This window comes from Cervus canadensis, chromosome 8, assembly GCF_019320065.1.
Source record: "Cervus canadensis isolate Bull #8, Minnesota chromosome 8, ASM1932006v1, whole genome shotgun sequence".
Lineage (NCBI taxonomy): Eukaryota > Metazoa > Chordata > Mammalia > Artiodactyla > Cervidae > Cervus > Cervus canadensis.
This window is the reverse complement of record NC_057393.1, coordinates 40,981,408-40,992,554: the sequence shown is the minus strand read 5'-3', so window position 1 is coordinate 40,992,554 and position 11,147 is coordinate 40,981,408.

Below are 11,147 nucleotides of genomic sequence, written 5' to 3'. Positions count from 1 at the left end.
AGAATGACCCAGGTAGGCAACTATTGTTGAACACAAACTTCTGTATATATATTAACAGCTGAAGACACAAGATTAAAATTTTACTATGGCAAAAATCTTATCAGTTCAGAACTGTAAACAGGATAATTTGCATCTTAGGAAATGAAATGATTTTTCTGCTCTTTGCTGGAGCAGCACCATCTGCCGGACTTACTCAAAATGCAAATTCTACAATCCCGAATAAACTAAGCAAAGTCACGAGACTTGTCTAGCTGCTCTTTTCTAGACCCTAACATCCCTTTTCTGTTTCCTGTCATTGGCTGACACTTCCTTCCTGTGCTCATAAATATAGATGTCCTATTTATATTTCACATTTTCATTGGGTTTCCTAGAGATCTGAATGCAGGGAATCTATTAGAGAATTTTAAATAAGAAAAATTAGTCTTTGGGGGAATTCCCTGGCAGTCCAGTGATTAGGACTCAGCACCTCCACTGCTGTGGCCTGGATTCAATCCCCGGTCAGGGAACTAAGACCCTGAAAGCTGAATGGTGTGGTCAAAAAAAATTACTCTTTAATTTTGACGGGCAATCCTTGGAAAGTAGAGCTAATTAAAATATATACTGCTCTTTAAGCTCAATTCTTTTCCCAAAAGCAGCAGTGTGAGCATGTAAATGCTGACTAACTTGCCTAATTTCCTGTCTCTACATTTAACACACTGACCAGATTCTAGGCTCCAAATATCCTTTCTTCTCCTACTGCACCTTTATACCTTTCCAGCTCCCAGACTCTGAGATGAATCCTCACCCCAGTCAGAGGATGTTTAACAAGCTTACTCAGTACTAAAGCTATTGCTATTTCAACCTTCATCTTTACACTGGTTCTAGTAGATAGACCTCTGCCTTCTGGCTAAGATTACTTCCCATAGCTCAGTCTTCAGTCCCCATACTGAGCTCTGTCTATTTTCCCTTATGTTTGTGTCACTTTCTTGATTATTTGCTCAGATCTCCCATTTCCAGTGCTGTCAGGGTGGAAATTGTTGGGAAAAGAAATCAGGAAGGATATAGAGCAGTACATTGCAGGGCTGAGCTCTCTGAGGAGCCCACTCTGAGATGGAGATTAGCATGTGGCAAGGGAAGAGAGGGGAGCCAGTGGGACAGAGACAGAAGTCCAGTTATTAATTCAGTCTCAAATAAAGCCTGAACTGATCCTGTGGGGAGTTCTGAAAATGAGATTAAGCCTTCAGAGGTCACTTGGCAGGGCAAGAGGGCCAAACCTTCATACCTCTAGTCCACTAGCCACTGGATGTGGGCCGCCAGCAGGAAGCATGACCTCAGGCAAGGGGCATGCTTCAGCTGAGATCCAAGGGGGTTAATCCAGAGGGCATTCTTCCACCAGCATTCCTAGCAGCTAGGAGAATAAATCCTAAAGAGATTTCAGTCAGTCAGTCAGCTCAGTTGTGTCCGACTCTTTCCAACCCCATGGACTGCAGCACGCCAGGCTTCCCTGTCCATCACCAACTCCCGGAGCTTACTCAAACTCATGTCCATCAAGTTGGTGATGCCATCCAACCATCTCATCCTCTGTCGTCCCCTTCTTCCACCTTCAATCTTTCCCAGCATCAGGGTCTTTTCAAATGAGTCAGTTCTTCCCTTCAGGTGGCCAAGGTATTGGAGTTTCAGCTTCAGCATCAGACCTTCCAATGAATATTCAGGATTGATCTCCTTTAGGATGGACTAGTTGGATCTCCTTGTAGTCCAAGGGACTCTCAAGAGTCTTCTCCAACACCACAGTTCAAAAGCATCAATTCTTCAGCACTCAGCTTTCTTTATAGTCCAACTCTCACATCCATACATGACTACTGGAAAAACCACAGCTTTGACTAGATGGACCTTTGTTGGCAAAGTAAAGAAAGAGACTTAGTCTTTCCTAAAGCAGAATGTCTTTCCTGAAGAGAGATCTGGACCAGTATCCCAGTGCTCTCCAACCCTACATCCCCAGGAAGTGCCATGCAGAGAACTTGTTTTTCTAAATCCCACTTCCAATTTGGAAGTCACTCTGAATCCCGATCCCAAACACAAGAAGGATTAATCCCTTCATGACAAGCAACCTAGGAAGAAGGTAGATTGATAGCACTTAACAGCAGGGAGAGTATTTGAAGAGAATAAAGCGAAAAGAAAGTGAAGCCTATTCTCAGGTAATGAGAAATCCGTAGCAGTCGTTTCATAGAGCATACATCATGAAAGAGAAAACACCATGAGGAGAATGAGCTTTGAATGGGTAGGGATGGAGAACTTCCTGCAATTGGGAAATTATTGCCTCAACCTAGAACATGGGCATAGTCAAAAAACAAGAATAGGACTTCCCTGGAGGTACAGTGGATGGGAACCTGCCTGACAATGCAGGGGACATAGGTTCAAGCCCTGGTCCAGGAAGATTCTACACTCAGAGAAACTAAGTCTGATCACCACTACTACTAAGAGCCAGAGAGCCACAACTACTGAGCCCATGTGCTGCAACTACTGAAGCCTGTACACCTAGAGCCTGTGCTCCTCAACAAGAAGCCACTGCAGTGAGAAACCTATGAAACACAATGAAGAGTAGCCCTGCTTGCCGCAACCAGAGAAAGCTTGCACATAGCAATGAAAACCCAAAACAGCCAAAAAAAAAAAAAGAACAAGAATGACAGAAGAGAATGCCAGACTATAAAATATGTGAACAGAAACCCATCCTTCTAGCTTCACCAGGCTAAGGGTTTTCCCGTTTCCTTAAAAACAAGAGACAGAAAGATAATTTTATAACTTTCCTTCTTCCACAAATAATTTGCTATAGCAGATCCACAGTGAGGAGAGAGAAAACTTATATCAGAATCTCCTACTTGCTTTGTATAGTTCCTGGTAAATTGAACATAATTCTCTCACTACATCATAGCCAAAGATAGAGTAATTATTGATAAATCCTTTAGTCATTGTTATGGAATGGATGCTTGGTCCTCCCAAAACTCATATGTTGACGTTCTAGCCCCGCAATGTGATGATATTAGGAGGAGGGGCTTTGGGAGGTGATTAGGTCATGACGGTGGGGCTCTCGAAAATGGGATTAATGCCCTCAAAAGAGACTGTAGAGAGCTCTCTTATCAGTTTCTGCCATGGAGAACACAGAGAAAAGAGTTGTCTATGAATCAGGAAGCTTGTCCCTAAGAGACATTGAATCTGCTGGTGCCTTGATCTTGGACTTCTCAGATTCCAGAATTGTGAGAAATAAATGTTTATTGTTTAAGCCACTCAGTTTATGGTATTTTTGTTACAGTAGCCTGAACAGACTAAAGCAGCCATCTTGTAAAGATCCTGGGTTAAAGTTTCTTTCCAGTATTATATATAGTTCTGGTCTGGATCACTCATTAACTTGATAATTATCTCCAATGTCTAGAGAAGATATTTAGTAAGCTGACTAGTTACACACAGCATCTTAAAAAGACTCATTCCTCCTTGTGTAGGCTAAATACTACACAAGCAAAAGAGGATGGGGCCAGAAATAAGGTTACAGGAAAGAATCAACAAAAAACTAATAAAGAAATTAATTTAAAAATAAATAAAAAATTAAAACAGATATCAGAAAGCCCAACATTAGCCATCACATATGACTACAAGCAAGTGCACATTACATATAAGGGTGAAAAAAACAATCCATATGCTTGCCTTTTGGACTTAGCCTACAAAAAAGGAAAAGTTAAAAACTAATAAATATTTTAACTCTTAAAAAAATATGTGCCAGGTACTCTGTGCTAGATGCTGGAGAGATATCAGAGGATAAAACAGACAAAAATCTCTATTCTCATGGAGCTTTCAGTCTAATGAAGGGGGGGAAAGTAATAAACAAATTTTTTAAAAGAATACGAAGTATGTTGATGGAGATGAGACTAACGGAAAAATCAATCAGGAAAGAGGGGATGCTGGGGTAGAAGCAGAGTCAGCGTCAAACAGGGAAGACCACATTGAGAAGATGACACTGAAGCAGAGACCCACAGGAAGTAGCATGGTGAGCCATTCAAAGGAGGAGTGTGACCAGAGGGTCACAAGAGATGGACATGGCTTAGTGACTAAATCACCACCATAAGCTTGTTAGAAATGCAGACTCTTGAGCCCTGCCTGTGAATCAGAACAGAAATTTTTATAGATGATTTTTGTAGAAAATGTTTGAAAGGCACTGGTATAGCAACCTGTAGAAAAAGCAGGACTTTGGCTACCTTTGAGAGAAAAGAGAGAAAAAACATTGGAGGGTTTGTGATCCTGGATATACTGACACACACAAAACTGAAATTAAAACAACTTAGATTGCCATGTGTGATACCACCTGACTTTTTTTTCCTATTTCTTTTTTTTCCCCCCAATGGTGATTTAGATCTCATAAACAATCAGTTTGAAAAAAACTATGGTAGAAGATGCTTCAGGAAATGACAACTTCAACTGAGCGAAGTGTAAAGAATTTTGACATAAGCAAGTCTAGTGCCTGGGTAAAATGATAAATCCCACTCTGTGGACTGAAAAGCATGTGGTCCAGAAATGCAGTTTCCCATATTCTTGGTTAATGCAAATATTCATGTGAAGCTCACTTTGGACATAGACTAATTCAATATCCTAAGACACAATAATTTAGGTTGCTAAAAGCTAAAATTAAGTATACTTCAAATATAACAAAACAACAGTTAACACATGATAGTCTTTACTATGTGCAGGCATTGTTGTAAAGAACATATATAATATATATAGAGCATATGTATGTGTACTCATAAATATACATATACAAAATCTTTAACCTTAAAACAACTCTGAAGCAGATACTGTAGCTATCCCCATTTCACGGATGAAGAAATCAATAAACAATAAATGTAGTATCTAGTCAGTGTGAATTTTCAAAAATGTTATGATCAATTTGTTTTTAGCAGTACAAAGGAAAAAAGTTTGGTGCAATCCCAGATTTATGACTAAAGCTCTGGCAGAGGCAAGAATAAAAGGGCTGCCGTGGGTCTGGTCTCCTGGTTCTCCTGAGAGTACTGAGGAAAGATACCTCAAGAGTAAACACATTTTGACTGGCCCCAAGGAGTGAATGGTTGTTGTTCTTGTCACAGGGGCAAGTAGAGTCAAAGGAAGTTAGACAATCCATCTTTGCTCAACTTTTAGCTTTCTTTTTAACCCATTACACGCCTTTTGGGTTCTGCACAATAGCTTTCTTATACGTCTGACCAAAGCTAGTTCCCTGTTCACTTTGGCCAGAGGTTGGTTACACAACTCCTTTCCTCTTTCATATCAGTTAGAAGATTCAATCTTTTGTTTTCCTAATAATCTTTTTCTCTATACTTGATTGTGGGTTCCTTAAGAAACATTACTTACTGGGTCTTGTGTGCCTAGGACAGAGGCTAGATTGAAATGTTTGAAAGGAGTTGGATATTCCTCTGCTGGGGCAGGCTAAAGCTAGCCCACCAAAGACACTCCCCTTGGATCTAGCAGTCAGACAACTCAGTGGTTTCAAACTGGTAGGGGGAGACCTGGGTTGAACTGGGCTGGCAGAGTAATTTTTTTAGGAATTTGCTCCCATTTATAAAATGCTGCATCATCAAATCAAATCCAAGTACAGTTGGTCCTCCATACCCATAGGTTCCAAAATAGCAGAGTCAACCCACTGTAGAAGGAAAATATTTGAAAAAAAATTCCAGAAACTTCCCAAAGCAAAACTTGAATTTGCCGCATGCTGGCAACTATTTACATAATATTTACACCATGTTTATAACTATTTATATAGTTATTACATTGTATTCAGTATTACAAGCAATCCAGAGATGGTTTAAAGTATACAGGAGGATATGCTAGGTTACATGCAAATACTATACCATTTTATATAAGGGATTTGAGCATCCATGGACTTTAGTATCTTCAGGTGTCCTGGAACTAATCCCTATGGATATCGATGGGCAACTTTATGTCCCTTTGGTATATTTATTCTTCACTTCTTTCTGGCATAGGGGGTGGGATATAATGGAAATAACTTTTATTTCCCCTCTGTAATGATGGTATGATTCTGAACCTAATAGACCATCACACAGCTCTGTTGGTCCATTAGTTTATATCTATTCTACCTTGCAAGGAGACAAAATAAATAACTTTTGAAACTTCATTTTCTAGTCCTAGGAGTTTTTACAAATAAAATGACACATGTGCTGAGACAAATTACATGCTTAAAAATCTGTCACTAACATCAGTTTTGCATAAAAAAACTATTCAGCAACTGTTACAGTGGCATTTCTCTGTCAGCGGTGGAAATAATGTGTGAATAGCTATGCTAATTTAGAGGCAATTTTCATGTTTTGAGGCGACATAAAAAAAGCTAAGAGTAGTTCAATAGGAAATGCTTGGGGGGCTGTTGTTGGCAGACTTTCTTTTTGATTTATTATGTAATGACAGACTGATGTGATTGAAATGAAATAAATATTAGACATACTTAACATTTTATATGCTATATGTCATCATAATGGCAAAGTACATAGATCACATTATTGACTGCCTTTGGATTTTAAAAATAAAGGTTGCTATTCGTATGAATGCTATTTCATTATTGTCTGCCTTGCTCTGTCAAACTAAAAAATATAATAGCTATCTTTATTCCCAATTTAAAGGGTGACAGTCAAGAAAATGTTGAAGTCTATCACAGTATATTACAACAGAATTCATTTTTATAGGTGGGTTATAGAATATAGCAAGGGCCTCCAATGAGAAAGTCAATGTTTTCATGGAGATTTCAAAGCCTTACTTGACACACCTTAGCACCAATGCTGTAACAGTTCCCAATCCCATATTTGTTGCCAGATGCTCCTCATCCTAAACTCCTGCAGATTTCAAGAATTTGGGGAAAGGGATGTTAAAAATATCTCTTTATGGGGAATTCCCTGATAGTCCAGCAGTTAGGACTTGATACTTTCACTGACCAGGGCCCAAGTATGATCCCTGGTCAGGAAACTAAGATCCTGTAAGCCCTTCAGTGCAGCCAGGAAAAAAAAAAAAAGTATCTCTTGTTTTCCAACAGGGTACTTTAGCTTGGAAGCTGTAGATACCCACTTAAATTATCTTATGTGACCAAAAAAATTCATTATAAAGAAACAGGGATGCTAAAAAGAAATGAAAAAGATATGGAGGAAGTTTAAACGCATACTACTAAGTAAAAGCAGGCAATCTGAAAAGGCTACATACTGCATGATTCCAACTATATGACACTGTGGAAAAGTGTGCAGATGGTAAAACTACGCAGACAGTAAAAAGATCAGGGGTTGCTGGGGAAGGATGAATAGGTGGAAAACAAGGGCTTTTAGGGCAGTGAAAATATTTTGTATGATACCATAATGATGGCTACGTGTCGTTATACATACATCCAAATCCATAGAATGTACAACATGAAGAGTAAACCATAAACTATGGACGATAACATGGTAAACTACTAGGTGATTATGATTTATCAGTATAGATTCATCAGTTGTTAACAAAACAGACCACTCTGGTAAGTGATGTTGAAAATGGAGGAGGCTATGCATGCGTGGGGACAGACGGTATATGGAAAATCTTTGTACTTTGCTTTCAATTTTTCTGTGAACCTAAAACTAATCTAAAAAAATTAAATCCTTAAAAAATGCAGGGGTGTTTTTTGGACATCAAGAAAGGAGGTATATTTCCGTCTCATGGGGAATTAAAATCTGGAACTCTAAAGCAAATTCAAATAACTGCATCTCAGTTTCTATGTCTTTCCCTCAAGGACTTCATTCTCTTGTGTCTGACTTTCTTTGTGAATGGGCATCATTCTAGCTCAGGAAAGCAGGCTCATTTTTTCCTATAGTACAAGATAGACTTACTTTGGTGCAGCAAGCCACAGAGCCTGAACAGCACCTCTGAATATGGAGCCCCTTTCTCACTCAAAATTTTTCTTAACCTGGGTCCATGTAGGGGTCCATGAATTTGATGGCATTAAGAAATTACATATTTATTTTCACCAACCCGTAAGTCAAATTCATTTTCTTCAAATATGAGTGTAAGCAACAAAGCACAGTAGAAATTGCAGCAGCTGTAGCTTTGTCACTGTGGTGGATGTTAGGATGAGCCACTCAGATTCCCTTTCAGAAATGAAGACTTATCCCCCAGCTGCTGGGAAAGATTTTGGCAGAGTGTCCTCAGCTGTCAGACCCTTCATGGATAGCTTCAGCTGCAGAGTCACCTCACCCTGGGTGATCACCTTGCTGGGCTTGTTTACAGCCAGCAATTGACCAGTGCTGGGAACGGGGACTGTGGTTGAGAGGAATCTCTACAAACCTTATAAACTAACCCTCATCTTCCTAGTCACTTCTCTACTATTAACAACCCTAGCTCAAGCCCCCTCAGCCTTATCACATTTTCACAATTCACTACTCAATCCAGCTCAGTATACAAGCGTTCAACTCTAACTGCTTCTTTGGATCTTCATTTCCTCATGAGGGCTTCAGTGACACATAAAAAATTATATATATATATATATATATATATATATGGGACTCATGATGAATAATTTTGCATTTATTTGCATGTTTGTCTGCCTCTGCCACTAGGCTGTTAAGAGACTTATCAGTCTTGTTCAATAATCTATACCTTGTCTCAACAGAGTGCCCGTTATGTAGTAAGCACTCACTAAAATGTACATATAATATATATTTTTCAGAGTTAAAAGTTTAAATGTACAAAGAGTGGTTACATTAAATTTTGAAAAGGATGACCTGTCTTATTTAAACGTTTAATGTTCCTGACTATAATAACAGATGTGACTGTTCATCAGAACTAACTGATGAAAGGCTGATAAGTTATTTCAGATCATCCATTAAAAAAAAGACATCTTCTTTCCAGCATATAAAATTTCTCCCCAATATCCACAAGAGCTAGAACTTTATAACATACTTTTCTTTGGTTATACATGTATTTTTTTTTCCAAAAATTCTCTGGAAATAATTGAAATCATCAATAAGAATTCAGAAAAATAGATATGCAGCAAACAACAAAGCTTTACTGTATAGCACAGGGAACTATAGACAGTATCTTGTAATAACCTATAGTGGAAAGTAATCTGAAAAATAATACATGTGTATACGTATAACTGAATGACCCTGCTATGCAGCTGAAATATTGTAAGTCAACTATACTTCAACTATATATATATATATATATTTTTTTTTTTTTTTTTTAAATAAGAAATTCAGTTGGCTTTTTTGGAAATGAGTGGGGTCCTAGAAACCTATCTCTAAGACAGTCAGTATAAAACAGTTGTTTCCCATTACTATGAAGTGTGGACAGCCTAGCATCTATTTTATCTGAACCAATTCCCTGCCTCAGACTGCTATCCTGAAGTATCACTCTAGGCTGAATCTCTACCGTAATGTGTATAAAATGAAATTACAGTTCATTGCTGCATTTGCTACAGTTACTGACATGATGGGTTATAGGTACAAAACCAGAGTGCATTTAGCATTATGATTTAGTAAAGTGACCAAAAGAGGAACATTTGTTCTCTTTTTGTTATATAATACTGTTTTTATTAGAAACATAATATATGTATAACGTTGAAAATAGGAAAATACTGAAAAGTATAAGGAAGAGAATGAAAATTGCTGATCATCTTACCACCAAAGAATAATAAACATTAATATTTTAGATTATTTGATTTCAGATATTTTTTCCATCAAGAAATTACTGCTGCATGATCCTTTGACCTACAGAAATGCTAATTTCATGTGGTTTGCTCTAAATAATATCATATACATATTACTTTACAGAAAAGCATACTAAAAAGATTACTTTGTAGTTTGCCTTTCTCACTTAACATGATAATTTAAGTGTTTGTTCATAATACAAAAACTTTCTGAAAACATTATTCTGAGTGGCTATTATATTCTAATGTATGAAAGTGCCATAACTTTGCCTAATGATTCCCCCTCTATTGGACATATCAGTTATTTCCACTTGTAACTATTACAAATAGTGTTCTGATAAACATCTCTATGTATAATTATTTGTATCTATTTGAGATTATTTTCATTTTTGGAAATGGAATTCTTGGTTACAGGTTGTATATACATCTTTTAAAGTCTATTGATCCTAAAAAAAAAAAAATAAAAATAAAGTCTATTGATCCTGATTGCAGGAATTTGCTTTTAAGAAGAAACATGTTCTATGAGTGCAAGGGCCATTTTGTTCGCTCACTATTTATTCAGTGGTTAGAGTATTACCTGTTACATTGATGATAAACAATAAAACATTTGTTCAGTGGATTAACATATGGCATCAGCTATTGGAAATTTCAGAAGATAGCACCTATAAGCCTTCTGCATGTATCAGAGATATTTTACAGTGGTTGAAAATCTGAATTCTCAAATTAGGTAAATTGTAGTTTAAATTTAGAACCCTCAACTTACTAGCTGTGTAAGTAAGCATATTGTGGAGTATATTTAAAGTTTCTGGGCCCCACTTTTCTCCTCTGTAAAACAGGAAGATTGACAGCATCAAACTCACTGAGATGTTGTGAGGATTAAATGAGATAATTTTGTACCGAGATGTATTATGATGCCATGCACACAGTAATTGCTCAATAATTTTTTCCTACTACTATTCTACATAACTGAAAGATTCTGACAGTACTTTTTACCCAACAGTAAGTACATAAGAAAAAGAGATGATTCTATGCAAACATCTCAAAAAGGTTAAGAAATATAGATGAGAAACACAGCTTTGAAAATTTTATCTTTCAAAACCTTTTAAAGTACTTGGCTTTTTATTAACCCAGGTCTGTTTCCCTCTAATGCCTGGCAGAAAAATCTTCACAGGATAAAGAGCTGCTCTTGCAGAGGAGCACAGAAGGGTAGGCAGGGGAGACGGGATCCTGTCCTGTAGCCAGTCTTCCCTGGGGAGAGCTGCCAACTGACAGGCAGGACATCTGCAGCGATGTGGACAGGAGCAAGGACAGGGGGCAGACATAGACTGTGAAAGGACTTTGAGACTTGAAGAGTTTCAGAGCCAGACCAGTTGCTGACATTGTATGTCTGGGTTAGGTCATGGGCAGCAGTGGTGGCATTGAAACTGAGCAAGCCCCAGACAGGTTTTCTTCATAACAG